The 19,520-nt window shown below is 39.8% G+C and overlaps 1 protein-coding gene across 1 annotated transcript in view; it reads left to right on the top strand.

Moving 5' to 3' along the window:
• Window positions 1-19,520, top strand: part of sh2d3ca (SH2 domain containing 3Ca) — a 73,883-nt gene that overhangs the window by 33,951 nt on the left and 20,412 nt on the right. The gene's annotated exons all lie outside the window — the stretch shown is intronic.

Raw genomic sequence — 19,520 nt, 5'->3', positions numbered from 1 at the left:
GAGGAGTGGGAGGTGTGGGTGGCAAGAGGGGGGAGGGGAGTGTAAAACATGTAAAGAGGAAGGAGAGAGAGAGAGAGAGAGAGAGAGAGAGAGAGAGAGAGAGGAGAAGGAGAGTGAACGTGCAGCACTTTGTAACAGGCTATCACAGGCTAATTTCCCTTGAGCTTCTTTTAGAGGAACGACTCTAGTGTCTCCCATGGGAGTGTTTACACTCACACCTTCACACACGCACACACACACTGAAAGTCCTTTTCTGTTTTTTTCTATTTTTCTGTTGCTTGAAAGCAGTTGCAAGGGCAAGGCTGCTCTCAAAAAGAGTGCACGTGCATAGAAAAGAAGCGTGTGTGTGTTGTTTATTGTAAAGTCCCAGCCAGCAGTAAAAAGCTCCATCGTCGTCACCATGACAACAGCCCGGTAACAACAGGGAGACAACACCCATCTCAACCCTCCCAACCCCCATCACTTGTGTGTGTGAGTGTGTGTGTAAGAGTGTGTGTGTGTGTGTGTGTGTGTGTGTGTGTGTGCATGCTTGATTACTTGCATATTTGATAGTGTGCATTTGAGCGAAATTCCAATATGTGTGTGTGTGACAGAAAGAGCCCCCATTAGGGAGCATCCCAGCAGGTACTGTCTGTCTCTGAATGATGGACACGGCCCTAATAGCTCTGCCTGTATGCCTCAGTGGGGAGTGGTCACACTCTCAAACACACACACACACACACACACACACACACACATATACAAACCACACATTCGCTCCATTGCTGCCTGTGTATGAATGGAATTGATACCTCAGCGGCGCTCTCCCACTGTCTGCCTCCGCCAGCCAATTGTTCAGCTCGCTGCTCAACCTCCAGGAAGAGATGACATCATTGCTGGCCAATGGCATCACAGCTCTAGGGCGTGCTTCTTTCTAACGGTCTGCATGATCAGGGGTGATGAGGAAGGTTGTGTGTGTGTGTGTGTGTGCTCATAATAGGGATATAAAACTGATTGATATGCAGCTATATTCGACCTACAGTGTCAAACTGTTTCTCATTTCTATCTCATCATATACACATATATACGTTGTTCATCTTTCTCTCTCTATAACTTTCCTTCCTTCTACATCTTCATCATCATCATCTCTTCCTGTACATGTGACGTGTTTGTGTGTCAAGTTGCAAGGCCGGTCGATAGGTCATTGTTTGTACTGTGACTAGGCAGAATTTATGTGCGTGTGTGTACTGACACAGCAGGGGGTCGGATGACACCGTGACCGTGCTACAGATAAACTTGTTTATGATTCACTTCCCTGCTGTGACCTTCCATCTAAAGCGAGTGTTTGCATCATGGATTCCCACACATGCACCATTCAGCAGCTTCATGTTTAATGGACAGATATGAGAAAGTCGTTTTCTAACTTAGAGTAGATGCGAAACGAGTCCAGTTTTAGAAGCCGCAAATCCTCTTTTGATTCCATTTGAGCTTTAAATTTTAATCCCTTAAAATAGACAATTACATTTAATTTGTGTTACTTTTCATGCAAAAAAAACTTCAAAAGTGTCTGTTTTTGTCCGAGAGTGGTCATGTTTGTATCTGCATTCTATTTCTTGGCCATGTTTCAGCCAACAAAGCTGATTAATCCTCTGCTGTCAGTCATTGATTAATTAATTAGATGCTGTGTCACCATATGCGTGTGTATCCATGGTAACGAGGCTGCAGCTTAGGCCACAGCCTTGTGAAGTTAAATAAAGATAGAAGTAGGAACATAAACATTATGTATAAGTTTAAAAAAATATAAAAGCAATACATTTTTTATACTAGAGTACAAGCCACAGTCTGCACTTTTATTCCAATATTATCCAAACCATGACCCTCTGCACTGCCTATTCAGAGCATATAAATTGCTTTGTGCCACAGGACTTCTCTTAAAATCACAAGTCAATGACAGATACAAATTTCCATTTCCATTTGAACCAACCAAGGCTCTCTTCTCCCTCTCCACCACCAACCCCCACCTCTCATGTAGCCTCTCTGCTGCCTGTCCTTCAGCTGCTGCTTCCTTTCCTTTTTGTCCCTTTCCTGTTTAACTGCATTGGAGAAATGCATTGTGGGTTTGCGGTTTGTCCCTTCACACCTGTCACATTCAAGATAGATGGTGCTAGTATGGATGGTAATGGTGCTGGCTTGCAGTTAAATGGCTACTAGTAAGGAATGGATGTGTGTCTGTGTGAATGCATCAGCTGTGTTCATCTGATTGGCTGCAATATATGTTTAAATTCATACACGCGTGTCTGCACCTTGACGTTTTTGTGTGTGTGTGTGCCTTTGTGTGTGTGTGTTGAAAGAGGAGGGTTCGTATTGATGAGTCCTTAGACCTTTCATCCATCAGTGTGTTGACCTTTTACCCCCAAAAGCCAGCAAATTAGCCATTAATGGTTGAGCCCAGAGAAGAGAGGATGACAGCGAGTGGCACAGCCCTCAGGGGTAATTGTCTGTGTGTCTCTGTGTGTGTGTGAGTGTTGTGTTGCGTCTTCCTGGAGAAAAATGACGACTAAGCATGGCAAAGGTGTTTGTCACTGTGAGTGCATGCTGATTTAACAAGCCATCATTTGCATCTTTGTCATGATGAGGTCTATTTTAAAATGATGCTTTTTCCAGTTTGCTGACATTCACGATTCTCCCAGCCCTCTGCATCCACCAATCACCAGCTCTCCTCCGAGCTGCCAAAATGAAAGGTTAGATTTGTATTTCCAGCCGAGTGAATAAACTGCCCAGAGCATCTTTCAAGCTATCCCAGCTGGTCCTGTTGTCATAGACACTGACAGCTCCTGTTTCAATTAATGACAGAAAGAGGATGCTGTTTACTTTGAGTGAAGGCAAAGTCCAGTCAGACAGAATATGCTCTCATAAAAGACGAATATAGGAATTACTAAGAAAATGAGAACCAAAGTAATGCATTCCCTGCTGTGTAAAACATATAAAGTTGGAACATTTTGCAGGTCTATATAAAATCTTTCCTCAGGGTGCAAAATTAACTTTATGGTCAATCTGCTGATGGCTGGTAAACTGATTAAAAGAATTAATCAGCCAAAATATTTCTCAACTGGCCATAAAACCACGTAAGATACTCTCATTAAAACACTGCAGCTTATTCTATTGGCAGATCTTTGCCCTTCTGCTCATCTCGGAAGGGCGACTTTTTGGTAAATTTTCTTTTAACCGTACTTCTACTGAGCTCTTTACCTTTTCCTTTCCTGAAATTCTCCTCTGTGCAATACAGTTATTGATGGTTATTTGTTGCATTTTGCCCACAGTTTGTGAATTTGATGCAAAGCAAAATGTTGTTAATCAACTTAGGTGTTCACTTTTAGTCAAGTAGGCAACCCAGCAATTTTATTTTTACACCAATGTAGATTTTTAGTACAGTTGCGGCGCTAATTTTGGATCTAGTTTTCTTATATTTCCATCCATAACGTCAATATATAGGTGGTGTGTACAGGCAGTAAAGAAACAAGCGATATTGATGTATTTCACCGACCGCTGCAATGCGTCCACCTCCTTCTCCGTCGAACAAACGATTGATTTTCATCCTGGAGAGCAGGGTTTGCATCCTGTGTGAAAACAAATATAAACCACTTTTGACTTAAGTTACGTGAAGTTACGTGAATCACGTTTTTTATGTAACTTGCGGTAGTCATGTGACCCTTAACATACACTTATTTGCCATTTAAACTGTCTTTAATTACGCCTTACCAGGAAGTTTTTTGCCCTATACCTAAGGTCAGTGGTTTTACAACATAAATCCACAGAAATGACAGCCTTTTTTTCAACAGCGAACTGTATGTGTGTGCTATTTTCAGAACGCGCCGTTGTACTGCGAACTGCGAAAAACGTTTCGTAATGGGTAGTACCGACACACAACTTCTTCTGTCGTTTAGGTTGAAGAACTTGTTGGCATATAACTTTAAAAATCATATATATATATATACATATATATACCCTACCTTACCCTAATGCATTGCGTCTCTCTCACTGTTTCTGTCTCTGTCTGATGTTTCCCTCAACATCAATACACATTCACACACACAAACAGAGACAGTGTGCAGAGAGGGGGAATGATATGATATGTGGTTGAGAGATGGCAGGTTAGAGCAGGATGGAGGGAGGGAGAGTTGAGCTGACAGTGGACTGCGATGATTTACTCACAAGAGGAGGAATAAAGGAGAATTTTGAGTGGAGCGAGAATGGAATGAAGGAGGAGAGAGGCAAAAGTTAATGGAGTGAGTTGGCAGGATAATAAAGTACATATTAAAAAAAGTAAGAGTAAAGAATGAGACGGAGAGACCAAGCGTGATGCTTGAAAGAAAAGAAAAAGAAAAGGGGAAATGAGACAACTGACCTCCGCTCTATTTATATCCATCTTTTCCAAAACAAGACAAGGAGGAAGATAAGAGAGAGAAATGTTAAAATAAAGAGAAAACTAAACAAGTCTGTGGTGTTTGCCTGAAGCGAGGAATCTGAAAAGGTGAAGTAAAGGAGAGAGCCATATGATGAGTCAGACGTGTGTGTGTACATTGAGCAGTCTATAAATTGCACCGCAGTGAGGGAGAAGTGAAGTATGAGAGGCAGAGGAAAGCAGGCTGAAATGCAGTGATTGAACAGCAAAGCCTCAGTTCTCTCTTTGACTACTCCGAGCTTCAACCGGACAGGGAAGATGGACGGGGTCGAGTCAGCTCTGTCAGCCGGGTTAATAAACATCTTGAAAGAGAACTGTGTTGAAGCAGTTTCTACGTGATCCAGATTATAGAACAGTGTGTGGGATTTATTCTTTATTTATCATTGCTAAATGTACTCGGATGCATACAGAATGTCCTGAACAGAACATAAATAGTCTGTCTTAAAGCTACTGTGTGCAGTTTTTTCAGTTCTACACAACGTTTTTTTAAGAGTGGGCCCTTGTTTGGTTATTTTTTTAGTGGGGTTGTATGAGGTACTTATCCATAGTCAGTGTATAATAGATGGTGGCCCAGATGGAGAAGCAAGCAGGAAGTGGACAAGGGCAGAAAAATGTATTTTAGACACTTAGCTTTTAGCCAAAAATCTATATATGTTGAAGTTTACACAGGAGGAACTGAAGCCATTAACTGCTATCTTTAAAGCCACCAGACTCCTTTGACAAAAAAATGTAATTTTACCTTGCAGAACACAGGAGTTGCTGGTCTACCGCTGACCTGGGTGTTTTGTTTATTTTTTGTTAGTGTGTGACTTTGGTGTTTTAAAGGGTAAACTCAGATAAACACATCTTTTTAAGTGGCTAAAATACTTTTAGCTGGTACCCTCATTCCACAGCAGTACATTACTTAACTTCCTGCCTGCTTCTCCAAATTGGGGGCATCAAACACAAGTTTTACACCAACTACGGATATAGACAACCACTTATAAAAAAATCTGCTCTAGCCCCATACGCCACTGTTAGCTTCTGCTTTAAATTGCTGTTCTTTGACAAAAACAGTAATTTCACTGCACAGAACACAGGAGTTGCTAGTCTACCACTGACCTGAGTGTTTAGTTTATTTTTGTAATTGTGTGACTTTGGTGTTTTCGGGGTAAGCTCAGCTTCACCAAAGTCACATAACACATGAAAACTAACTGATTATGGCAATAACAGACTAGCAACATCCTTGTCCCTTTTATCTAATTGGATAAAATCCTTTTTGCTGCTGCCCTCGTTCCACAGCAGAACATTAGTTAACTTCTATGCTGGTACTCCTGCCTGCTTTTCCAAATTGGGGGCATCAAACACAATTGATGTAAGTAATACACTGACTATGTATATAAACACATACAACCACTTTTTAAAATATCTGATCTATGCCTGTACGCCACTGTATAAAGGTCTTACGTGGGAAGTTGTTGATCAGTTCATGTAAGTTCCTGATGTCAGTCATCAACACAGAAAGCAAAGTACTCAGCACAACATGGTGGTGGATTCTCCATTAGCGATTATGTCATTGATTATATCATGGATAACAGATTCATTGCTAAATCCTTTGTTATTCTTTGTGTAAGTTCCTGTGGTGAGTGATGCTGCAGTGGACCAAACTGAGAAACTGGAAACATGACTACTAAATGTTGTCTCAACTCCTCTCAGCCATGTTGGCAGTCACCCAGGTCACCACACTGTAATGTGTGTAAATTTAAAGCATGAGTCATTGTGAGGAAATAGCAGAAAGCTCTGTGATTGAGTGGGCTGCGGAGGTATTTATTTACTCTGGTGTGGCTCAATGAGACTTCAGCTATTGTTGTGCTTGTACTATCGGATTCTAATTAATTTGGATTGAGATCAGATTTTAGGAGTGAATTGTTGGCAGATAAAAAGGTTTAGTGGCGTTTTATCTCCATTCACTGTTCAGTTGTTCTTTAATGTACTCTCTTTAAATTAAGCTGAATCCTGTTTTATCAAGTTTCCTGCAGTCTTTAGTCATGGGTGAACTGCTCGGGCAATAAAAAGTAATAATGATGGCTGAAGTATAGAACACTATAGGAAAAGATGACGCACACACACGATCATACACACTATGGGATACTACGATAACTGCTCCCAACCAGCCATGTTTTCCTCTTCAGTGCACTCCGCTGCACATGACAGAGCAAACCACACATGGGGCACATTAACCTCTCCCTGTCACACACACACACCCATACGTTTCTCCTCGGGGAAACACCAGCTGGGGCATGCAGAGTATGGAGTTACCATGGCAACAACATCTATAGGTGTGGCATTGCTGAGTCGGCAGTAAGGGAGTTTGTGCGTGTGCATGTGATAGAGATGTATGTGGCATCTGGTGTTTATTCTGGATAATGATTTAGTTTAATGGACGTCTATCCGTCCCCTCATTACTGCAACAGTGTTTCCATATTACAGATGGACAGATAACAGACGTCTGCAGTCAAGCTCTGTATTACCAAACTGTTATTGTCTCGCTGCTTAATGCACTTTTCTGTGCAGTAGATTTGCAAACTGTAAGCAAAAAAAAAAAGTGGTTTGTTTTTACATGGTTTTCTTTTATTTATAAAAGCTGTTGGTGCGGTATGTGAATATTTATTAGTGAAATCATCAAAAAAGTAGAGCCTGACTGATATGGGAGTTTTGAGACCGATGCCGATACTGATTTTAGAGGAGGGAAATTAATCGATAAACGATGTGGTGGACGATATGATGTCATTTTTGTAGCTGGAATCAAAATAAATAGCTAAAATCACATCATTACTGTTTAGTGTCAGTCATTTTTTTTTTTTTTAAATCATGCCAAGCACCATTTTCTGCATTATATATTGTATGAAAAAAGTTTTCCTAATGTCAGAAATAGTGGCATTGGCCCTCATTTATCAAACGAGCGCAGAAACGAGCGTAGAAACGAGCGTAGAAACGAGCGCAGATCTGAGCGTATATTTCGTCTTACGACAGGGTTCATGTGTGATTTGGTATTTGATATGATATGAAATTAGATCATATCGCATATATCGAAATAGTTAAAATTTTACCCTCAGGGTAGCATATTCTTTATATATATCGAATATGCTGCCCTTAGGGTTTGTCATATTTGGTTATTTTGTAATATTCGTTATTCTTTCCTCATATAAATATATTTATTGCAGGAAAAGATTGGCCTATTTTATTTCATAGGCTATTTTTATTTAAGATATTTTTTTATTTAAAATGTGCACTTTATGGAGCTTTGATTTTTTTTTTTTTTAAAAAGGTACTACTGTTGTTATGCAGTATTTATGGTCACTTAATGGTTATAATAAAACTACTTGTGACATGTCATATCTGACTTTGAATTTGACTGAACATTTGCTCTTACTTTACGATAAAAATATCTGGGTATATATCGTATATCGATATTCAGCCTAAAAATATCTGGATATGACTTTTGGTCTATATAACCCAGCCCTATATGCCATAGACCTGTGCATGTGTTAAACCTGCATGTGTGTCCAACTACATCGACGTAATGTATGTGGCTACACCGCCGTGTCATTAGCAGAAGTATTAATCTAATTTGAATTGAATTAGGTTCAAGCCAGCTATCTCATTTCATCCAGAGAAACGTTTAATTGAATCTGTGTAATCTCTAATCAGCATCTATCTGTATGGCACTCTGGCTGACACCAACACTCCAGCACTATAATAACTAAACAACATGTTATCTTCTGCCTCCTTCTGCCTCGGTTTTTACCTGTGTGTACACTTACAGTGTGTGTATTTATGGGAAAAGGGAGTTTGCGTCTGTTTGGATGCTTTAGGGGAATTGATGTTTACTCCCCTCACTCCTGTGAGTGTGTGTGTGTGCGTGTGTGTGTGTGTGAGAGAGACGGTGTGTAGCCTATAGGCCTGTTTAGCAGAGAAAGCACGGGTCAGGAGGCGAGGGAGAGACGCGCAGTTAGGAGTCGTACTTAACAGTCAAACATCATTAAAATCTTCTCTGCTCTTCTGTGAGTGTGTCTGTGTGTCATGTGTATTTATATCTTTGTGCGTATGTGTTAGTGTTTCTCCGTCTGTTCGCATTTGTGAGGATGAAAAAGTTTCTGTGATATCTAGGTTACTTTTTTCTGTTTCGCCTCTCATTGCTGCAGACGGCGCTGTCACGCACAAACTCTCCATATACAACTTTTTTTTGATAAATGAGCCGGAAAAGAAACAATTTAATTCACAGGAGTGACAGTATTGTGGATACAGACTAATACACGCATCCAGAGAGGACATCCAGCCCCTTTAGGCAGCTGATTGTCGGCATACATCTATTGGCACGATGCTGATACACACACACGCTTGTGTTTCACTCTCTGTAATGGTCCTCTCTTCAAAGTGCTGATAGATGTTGCCCACCAGGTTGATTAGAGAGATGGAGAGAGAAATAGAGAGAGGAAATGCTCCAGTGGGTCTTTGAGCCAGAAACAAAAAGCAGGAAAAGAAATGAATCACAGAGGAAGAGACATTAAAATATGAATGGCCGAGTTGGAGAGAGAAAGATGGGTTTGGCCCACAGAGAGAAAGGCAGATACTTGCATAAATGTACATTTTTTTTACAACTTTATATTGCTTTCATTCATATCTGTTTTGACAAGATTTTACTCCCCACATTATTGATGACGTCTGGAGACACAGTGGGAGGTCGTAGCTTTATAACTGTCACAACATCACAAGAGTTCTATGTGCATCTTATTCACACAAGTCCACAACTATAAGACTTCAGCCGGAGATGGAGCTTTAAGGGTTGTCGACCTAATATGCTGAGATGTACCAGAAGCTGTGGCTCACGCAGCGCTGTGGTGCAAAGGATGATTCTAACAGACGTTTTGGGTGCATCCGCTTTTGTTTTTACTTTCAGACAAGACAAGGGCGTTATTTTACACTGGGGACTGTGGGGACGGACAGCTTGTCCCCCTCTCCTCAAACAGAATCTTGTTGCTGTCCGCCTTCTATAATTAGCATGAGAGGAGTTGATAAAAATGTTGATCATCAAGGTCACTTTCGATTGTCAGAGCAATTAAGCTTCATGAGCAGAAGAGAGTGAACTGAGAACTTCTTATCCCCGGGTTGTGTCTCTCAGCTACATGGAAACTGTCCTGTCCTGTGATTGGTGGAAGTTGTAGCTGCAGAAGACGACAGGTACTACTCAGATCAGGAAAAATAACTTTTCGGCCCTTTTTGAGTCACAAAAAATGTAATCTGTAATGTCATTACAGTATATTACTACGCTAACTCATACATACATAATTTTAATGCCTGGTACAACTAAAGGTACATAATAACCAAAATCATTATCAAGCTCTTAAATTAACTCTTATGAGCTATTTTTGTTGTTATCATTATATTTGTCCAAACAAATGTACCTTTAGTTGTACCAGGCATTTAAATGAACAAGAAATTCAAGAAAACAAAGGTGGTCTAATCATTTTTTCCATGACTGTGTATATATGTATATATATATATATATATATATAATTCTTTTTTTTTTTAAGGTTAATTTTTTAAGGTTTTTTTTTTTGTTTTTAATTGCAGTTAATATTTTTCTAACAGAGATGCTGTATTTTAAGCTGTCTCCTTAACTGTTAATACTAGGGGGGGAAAGGATGAGGGTCCCCATCAACAATAATGTAGGAACAAAATGGATTAAATAACATTATCATTTTTTAAGTTTTGCTATAAACTACAAGGGGCTGTTGAAATTTTGAAAATTGAGTCAATAAAGAGAACTGGTGTCGGGGAAGGAGAAGATTTAAAAAGAGAGAAACTGAGCTGATGGAGGAAGCCAAAATGCACAGCAGAAGGAGAAAGTATAGTTTTGATGAACAGTGAGGAGCCCCACAGTGTGCTTCCTGCAGTCTCAGTGGGAGTGTAGCTGTATGTCATATCCTGTCCACCAGCTGTCACTCAATACAGGGGGTCTCGTCTCTGACACCATACTGACTGACAGCTCACACCAGCCCTCTATATGTGTCTCTGTGTATATACATTGCTGTAGGATATATTTATATCGGCATCCAGCTGCCTCAAGGGGTGAATGCCCTGTTTGTGTGTGTGTGTGTGTGTGTGTGTGTGCGCGTGTGTGTGTGTGTGTGTTTGTGCGCGTGTGTGTGTGTGCGTGTGTAGGAGACACTCATCCCTAACGACAGTAGAAGGTCACTGTTATCAGTCTCATATTCTCTTCCTGCCTCTCCACCAGTCGTCACTCTCTCTGTGTGAAGCTGGTTCTCTGATACTGTCTCATCATATGAGACATCAGCACTGTTATTTTTATCTAGTGTTTTTGACTTTCTTTTTTTTTTTTTTGGAAAGCCTGGTATATCCCATTTGTGACAAGTGCTTCCACTGCTGCCACATGAAGAAACATAGTGAAATAACTAGTGCAAAACATATAAATAGCTTTTTATCTCAGGATCTGTGACTAATGTTCTTATTTACCATCAGAGTTTTGGTTCTTATCAGATTCTGGCTCTAATTACTCTCCATTTCCTTCAGTTTCATTTCATTAACATTCTTCTTGACTTTCTTTCCCATGAGCCCATGTAAAACATTGTGTTTTGTTATAAAGTTTGCATCTGCTCCACAGGCAGACGGTCCTAATCAATGAAAGCAGCCTAATTACTAACAGGACAGGAGAAAGTGTTTGAAGCTTTAGTTTAGCTTCAAACGATCATCCTGAGTAGGGACAGGTGTAAGGAAACAACATCTAATAAATACCTTGTGTGTCAGTTGATTGCTCTGCTGTCTCAATTAGGCTGATATGAGGGAGACTCTCAGTGGACGAGCTAGCACTGCTACTGAGCTAATCTGTTTGCATGCAAGCTGTTATTACACTGTTATCTAATACACCACACTGGCTCTGGGTTTGATGATGTTTCAAGAGCTGTGATTTAAAGGCATAGTATGCAGGAATAGTCACTTACTGTTTGTAAACACAACATTAAAACTTGGCCCCTCCAACCGAGCTTAATAAAATACCCAGATTCACTACATTTTGGAACGAGTTTTGTCCACTTGGTGTTTTGCCTTGCTATATTTGCGTTTTTGCGGCGATGTATCCGCTATTGACGTAGCTTCGTAGCCAAAGGATGATGCCCAGAAATGTTTCAAACACAGAAAAATTGAAAAAAAAAGAGAGACAGTGCAGGCAAAGGGCAGGGTCTCTACAGTTACAGACACCGTCACATACTTCTAGAGGGTAACAAGTGATGTTTTTCTAGGAAATCCTGCATAGTTTATCTTTAAAAAATGTTGCAATGGACTTTAGTCCATATAAATAAATTATTAAAAAGGTTTGTTATCTTTTTATTACATTGAGCTGTGTCCTATATCTGTATATTATATATTTGAACAAAGTTAGTTGATGTCTTTTACAAGGCAACTCACACATTTAAGAATCTGAATTTGATGATGAAGTAACACATTTTAGAGGGAGCTTTTTTTGTGTTTTGTTTTTTTTAAGTTGTTTTTTTTTTACGAGTATTCATATAGGGTGTCATTTTGTAAGCATGTTGGCTTGTACCAAGTCTTCAGTTAATTTGGTTCTCTCATAATCATTTCACATCTTTAAAAACTTAAATCACAACTTGTTAGCACTAAATAGAGCTGAAAGAATGAAGAAATGCAGCAGGTTGATTAATATGCTTTGTGGCATTTTTCATGTGTTTTGTGTTTCTTCACTGATTCACACCTTACAGTACAAGTTGACAAGCTGACAAAAACTAACCTATAGCTGCCACCTCTGCGAGCTCTGGGTTGAAGTGGTCCAGAGAGGGTCTCCACTTGTCAGATAAATCAACACATGTCATTTCCTACTGCCCTCAACATGTAAACAACTTTTTTACATGTTTTTTGTAAGGGTTTAAGCCTTTATTATTAAGGAAAGTTCTCATATTAAAAAAGTTGGATCAGATAATTCTTTGTAAATGTACATGTATTATCTATTCATCATAACTGGAAAATAAATCAAAGTTGGAAAACTTCTTCTAAAGACTTTGTCTGTTAAAGTAAAGTAGGAGAGCACACTTTATGTTCAACCTATATCCAACAAGAGTGGCTGTTCCTCCAACAGCAAATCCCAGGGTATTAAATCAGGGACATTGCCAAGTATATTTGATAGAGTTCAGGCTTGTTAAACTGCAGGGACTCAGGCTGGGGTTGTGTTCAGGTTAAAATCACTGTTGAGCTTTCTTTATTGCATCATTGCAAAAGCAGTTTCATTACCTTTGATTCAGTGCCACTCTCACCTTGCTAAAGAGAAATACAAGGTAAATATAAAAAGTCTAATGTTACAAGAAACTCCCTCTAATGCTCATATCATTTTACTTGTGTGTTAAAGGCTATTATACCCGTGTGAACCGGTGTGAATGTAACAGTGGAAATCAGGCCGAAGGGCACACAGGGATTATATCAGGCTGCAGAGGGGCGATACTGGCCACGTACATACACTCCCATAATGTGCCTGTGTGTGTGTGTGTGGGTGGGTGGGTGTGGGTGTAATGGGAGATAGGAGGATTCAAGGGTCTTTATGCAATAATCCTGGTCTCTATCACCCCGAAAGAGGGGATACATGGAGTTGAGGGGGGTGAGAGGAGGAGAAAGAGAAAGCAGATCAAGGGATAGAAAGGTTTTTCAAGAATTGGACCCCTGACCTTCACGTGTGTGTGTGTGTGTGTGTGTGTGTGTGTGTGTGTGTGTGTGTGTGTGTGTGTGTGTGTGTGTGTGTGTGTGTGTGTGTGTGTGTGTGTGTGTGTGTGTGTGTGTGTGTGTGTGTGTGTGTGTGTGTGTGTGTGTGTGTGTGTGTGTGTGTGTTTATGTGTGCGTGTGCGTGTGCGTGTGCGCATGACCAGAAGGTGGTCCCCCAGCCCCCGCCCAAACCCAGCCTCCTCCCTCCCCCCACTGCCACCACCACCACTCGGGGCGTTACCATGACAACGGGGTTAGAGGCTAGCCCACGAGCTGAAAAAGAAAGAAGATGCATTCTGACATGAGCTTCATCTAAAGTGCTGCAGCCTGTTTAGAATGCATTCCTTTCTTTTGTTGCTGATTTTTTTTTTTTTTTTCTTTAGTTGGAATGCGTTCCTCTCTTTTTCTCACTTTGCATCCATGCAGGTAATTGCCAGAGACTCTTTTTTTTTTCTTCTCTTCCCTGCAGGTTTTTATACTTGTCAGCAATTATCTTTCATTTCATTCCTCATTCATGCCTTCGCTCTCTCGGTTTGTTTGTTTTTTAGTCGCAGCTCTTTAAATTGCTCAAGGTACTTGGCTTTGTGCTCCTTCTGCAAGAATTAACAAACAAACTAGTTCAACCACAAACAACAACATGCTGATTATGCCAGAGTTAACACACTACCCCACTGTGCCATGCATTGTAAATACCTGTGGCTGTATATTTTGGACTTAACATTGTTCCAGACCACATGCAGTGATGAGGTTTTACTAAAATCTTGCAGCAATCACTACTCAGACTGTTTGTGGATTTTAAAAAATCCCTTATTTATTTTTTATTCCTTTTTTATTACTGTCACCTAACTGTTTTATTTATTTGTCAAACATATATGTATTAATTTTATGATGATGAGGATGGTGATGATTATGTTGTCCTTTCTTTCTTTCTTTCTTTACATATTTACATATTTATTTATTTATGTATTTATTTATTTATTTATCTATCTATTTATTTATTTATTTATTATCTGTCATATTTAACAGATTTCCACCTTCAGCCCTAGCTGACTTATTAATATCACAGTAAGATTATATTTATTCCTCTAATTATTTTTTTTGTTTGATTTTCAAACTAACAATGTATTACTTCAAGTTCTATATGTCTTATTGTTTTCTTTGTCTGTCCTTGGGTATTTTTTATTCCTGTCATTTTGCACTTGTAATTTCCCTATTGTCTAGTTTTGCACTCATGTAAAAAAATCAATTAATTTTAATTAGTTGCATGTTAGAAATGCAAACTTGCACAGAAAAGAAAGAAAACAGCAAGAATGCAAAGTGATAAACATATAAAATAACCAATTGATTCACAGCAGAACAAAGCCAGGGACCGCCATAACACACACACACACACACACACACACACACACACACACACATATCCACAACATGCTTAAAAAAAGGCGTGTGCGTGCATAATATATGTATAAATATGTGCATAAATTTTGAATTTCCTCCCCATTATCATCCCTTTCATTTATTTTCCTTTTAGGTGGTCCCTTTTTTTCTCTTACTGATGTTGAGTGATAGCAGTGTCAGTTTTCACTCGGTTAGGGTGTGGTGATGTCATCAGGTGAAACCGTCTAATTGGCTCTCTGTGAGGGAGAGAAGGCTCAAGTGCACGTTGGTGTAAATTAGGGGATGGATCACACTGTGTGGTTATCTATAACTCATATTCGCACATGCACACACACCCCATAGTCTGCTCCCTGACTCACTCATTTAAACTATATAGTACTTGCACTATTATAATGAATGTATCCAGGCCCGTTTTTATATTAACATTGCTCTTATCTCTGGTAACCTAGTGTTACTTTCTCTTCAGCTTAAACCAAAAATAGAGCCCCATCCATTAATAGTGCCACCCATGTAGAACACACACATATGCACACACGCCTACATGGATGAATACACACATACCCAGCGTGTGCACACACACCCATACACCAATCACTTTTCCTCTCCTCGTCCCCCCTGGGGAAACAAAGTCCTGCATCAGCTGCTAAATTGCCTAAACTCTCTCATCTGCTAATGGGCTACCTGTCTTCCTGTGTATCAGCCTCTCTGTCTACATTAATGAGTTTTTGTTGTCGGTCTGTCTGCCTCTGTGACTTCCTGAATGTCTGATGTTTAGTCTTTATGTATGCTGGTTGTTTTGTGCGTCTGTCTCTGACCTGTCTGCTTCTGTTCCTCTCGTGTCCGCCTGCCTCTTGCTTCAAAAATCTGTCGGTCTTTGTGTATTTTACTCTGACAGTTCATCTCTCGTGCTTATACGTGCATGCTTATATGTATTGGTGCGCTGCTGGTAAACCCACTGAAAATACATAACAAAATAAATAAGGGAGCCTTCTCTCTTTTATCTGATGCATATGGAAAATAATAGCAGGACTAGCCGCAGTTATAATAGCAGAAATAGCTGAAATAGTTAGTAGTAAAAGCAACAACACTAACCATAGTAGTAAGAGAGTTGCTGTAATACTACTGAAACTACTTCTCAAAACATGGACACAAACTGTAGTAGTAATAGTGCTGGTATTAATAGAAATTATAGTAGCACTGAGAGTTATATACTGTAAGTTGTAGTTATTTCTTAGTCAGCGGTAGAGTAGCAGCGGTGCTAATAGTAAGAGTAATATTTGTAGTTAAATATTATAGTAGTAAGAACGGTTATAGATTAGTATTAATAGAAGCAGAGATACTGATAAATGAAGCAGGTAATTCATTATAGTGATACTGAAGTATTGTTTGAATGATGATATGAATAATAATATTAAACTTTATTCATATAGTACCTTTAAAAATGTAGTTACTCATTGCATTCAAAACCAGAGAGCAATGAATGAACTAAATGCCAATAACTAAACACGTATTAAAAAAGAGAGAGAAGAGAAAATGAACTAGAGCGTCATAAAAATACACATAAAATCACTAAAGTGTTTTTTTAAGTGATTTAATAGACAGAGTTTGCAGCCCTGATCTTCCCAGGCAGGTCATTCCAAAGACTCTATCACCTTCGTTTATGAATCTAGACTTTGGAACAACACAGAATGACACATTAAAGGGTCTCAGGTTGCAGGAAGGGACATAAAAGCAATCAAAGATCTGACAAATTACTCGGGGTGAGGTCTCTCAGGGTCTTGGAAGAAATCAATAATAAACTAAAATCAATTCTAAAAGCAACAGGTCGCCAGTGTGAGGATCAGGGAATGTGGTTATGTTTGCAAGCTTGAATCAAAATTCTAGTAGCAGAGTTTTGGACCTGGATCTGAAGGAATAATACAAGTTTTGGTAGAATACTAGAATTCTCTTTGCACACCGACAGGCAAACGAACACGCTGATCAAGGACTCAGTGTAGCAGGGGTATAGAAAACCTGCATACTCTTTGTGATTGTATTTATAATATCATACTGGTCTTTGTACTTATTCCATTTGTGTCTTTTCCTTTTCTACACATTCAGTCCACACTTTTTGTATTCTTCATTCTCACCTTTTTTGTGCTCTCACATCTCTACTTCATCTCGATTGTACCAACTGTCTCTTTTAGAAGGAATCTGTGATAACAGCACAAAGTCAATAGGAGAAGACATATCCTAAGAAAACAGATATATAAGGAGGGAATTGGGGAATTTCTCTGCAATATAAATCCATCCACTCATCCATTTTCATCCACTTATCTGGGGCTGGGTCGCGGGGGCAGCAGGATAAGCGAGCCTATATAAACATGGGAGAGATATAGATTGATGGCTTTTATTTTGTGTGTTTTTTTTCCTGTTTCTCTCATATGTACATATGCAACAAAGCGGATGTTTTGTGTGTCAAATCACTTTTTCTGCACCGCTCCTTTATACTCAACCCATTTTTCTCCCTCTTTCAATGTGCCCCCGCTGATGTCAGCCTATTCCATGAACCGTATCATAAATAGGGCCCCACTGACATTTCAATTTGCCCCATCACCCTTCATATATACACACACACACACACACACACACACATACACACACTTATACACACCAAGTTCATTGTTGAGCATCAGTTCAGTGGCAGGCCCCTCCTGGGTTTCCAGGGAGACAAGGAAAAGCAATAACTGCACACTTGACCCCTCTGCTCTTTTATTGGCCTCTTCGCACATGCACACACACCCTCTCACACACCTCAAATCTAATCTGGGAGAGTGAGCCTCTGAGGCGATATTCCTCCATCTATCCCCCGAGGATTGGAGAAGAGAGGCAGAGGAGCAGGGGAGAGGAGGAAGTTAATAATTTCATCTTACAGTGACCTGGAGACGATAAGATCGATTGTTTGGCTCTTGTAGTCTCCTCATATCACACACACCCATGCAGGGGTGGAAACACACTCACCCGTCCTCGCTCACACTCTGTTACAATGTTTTCACCTCTCTTTCTCGGGCTGTGTCACACACATTCAGCAAAAGTCGAACGACTTGCTGAAACTTTCTGATTGTGAGGGATGATGAACAGAGAGTGGATGATGAACGGTGGGCAGAGGGGGAAAAGAGTGTGATGGAGGGAAAGTAGGGGGAAAATATTGAGTCTGAGAGAGAGAGGGAGAGAGAGATTGAAGGAAAATATTAGGAGGAACGACAGGCTGGCCTTAGCGACAAGGCTGTTTACTGTTTATTTTGGTCTCCAGTCTCATTTCTCCTCATATTGGCAGAGTCGAGATGATTTCCTTTCTCGCTGTTTATTCCTGTGTGGATATCTCGTGTTTTGAGGTTGTTTGTGTAAGAGTTTGTGTTTGTGTGTCCCCTGTTTGCCTCCTCTAAGATCTATCTGAACTCAATCTTTCCACAATCATCGGTTGTTAGGGTGCCGTCACGTAACATCAAGGTCCCAGTGTGGGATTTCCTATTTTCCTTTCCGAACCTACTCAAAGTGTTCCTGAGTGCATCAGATACTTGAACACATATTTTTTGTGCATAGTTTCCTCTCAGAGTTTGACTGTGGATCTTACCAATCCAAGTGTCAATATTACCTAAGAAGCTTTAATGCTCATTATAATTATTATAATTATCATTATCTCAGACACAGGTAGCTCTCAGGTTATTTGTATTTAAAGGTGCAATGTGTAAGATATGACCATAATTTAAGTTTAAATCATTCAACTAATTTAATAACATTATCAACAGAATATGAAGGAATAACAGTTTTTGGCGTAATGTAAAAGACGTCTTTGTATTGTGCTGCAGAGATATCCACTGAAATTAGCGTGCTAATAAGCTAGACCCAGCACATTCTGTCTTGTAATACCACTTATGCCTCAAGAGGCGATAGTGAGTCACTGTAGCATCCAGTCTGCCCTCAAAATCAAAGTCAAAGTCAAATTTATTTATATAGCGCATTTACAGACGGCTGAACTGCACCAAAGTACTTCACATAAAAGTGCAAAAAGTGCAATAAAATACAGAATTGACAAAGGTGGAAGAAACAAAAAAAGGACAAGAAGTGACTCAGCCACAGTGTTAGTGGTAGGCTACAACATTTAGCAGCTTTTGCCTCAAACTAAAATTAAAACCATTATTTTAATGGGAATTCTGTGTTTAAAAGACCATTGCAATGGCTAGGCTAGGCTAACAGTGACCCCCCATAAACCTGCTGTACAGTGTCTTGCCCGGCAAAGACTAATGTGGTGTCAAGAAGTTGGACAATGCGAGACTTCGGACTACCAACTACTGCATGAATAATTGCATTATGTTATCTGAGACCTGTCTACACAAAATATCCCTGACTTAGTTTAGCCAGTGTGTTAGTGTGCTGCATCAGATCCCACACCCAGCTCCACATTGCATCCGCCTGTGCCTCCTCTCTGCCAGACTGTTGGTCTCTGTCAGCTCGTAGCAAGTTATCTCCACCAGGATGGAGCTCGACTCTTCAGGAACCCGTCTCTTAAACACAAAATCTCAGTTCAGGTGTGGGTCTTAATTTTAGGTGGAAAGTTGCAAGGATTGTTGTCTAACTCACAATCCTGAACAGTCCCATTGCTTCTGTTAGTAAATCATAAAATTCTTGCACAGATGAAATGCTGTCCCTTATTTTTTGGAGCATGTGGCCTGTAATTACACATTGCCCCTTTTTTAAATAACCATGAAAATATTCAGTGTAATTTATTTTCTTGTTTTACAATCCACTGCTGTTCTTTGTGCACAAATATGAAGCTTTGAAATCTGATCCAATTGTTTGTGTGTATGAATGTGTGTGTGAGTGTGTATTTGGCATTATTCTAAGCCATCCTGAGTGACCGCACTTGAAAACTAAAGCT

This window comes from Centropristis striata, chromosome 19 (assembly GCF_030273125.1).
Source record: "Centropristis striata isolate RG_2023a ecotype Rhode Island chromosome 19, C.striata_1.0, whole genome shotgun sequence".
NCBI lineage: Eukaryota > Metazoa > Chordata > Actinopteri > Perciformes > Serranidae > Centropristis > Centropristis striata.
Note: the sequence above shows the minus strand (reverse complement) of the source record. Positions and strands in the feature narration are given on the sequence as shown.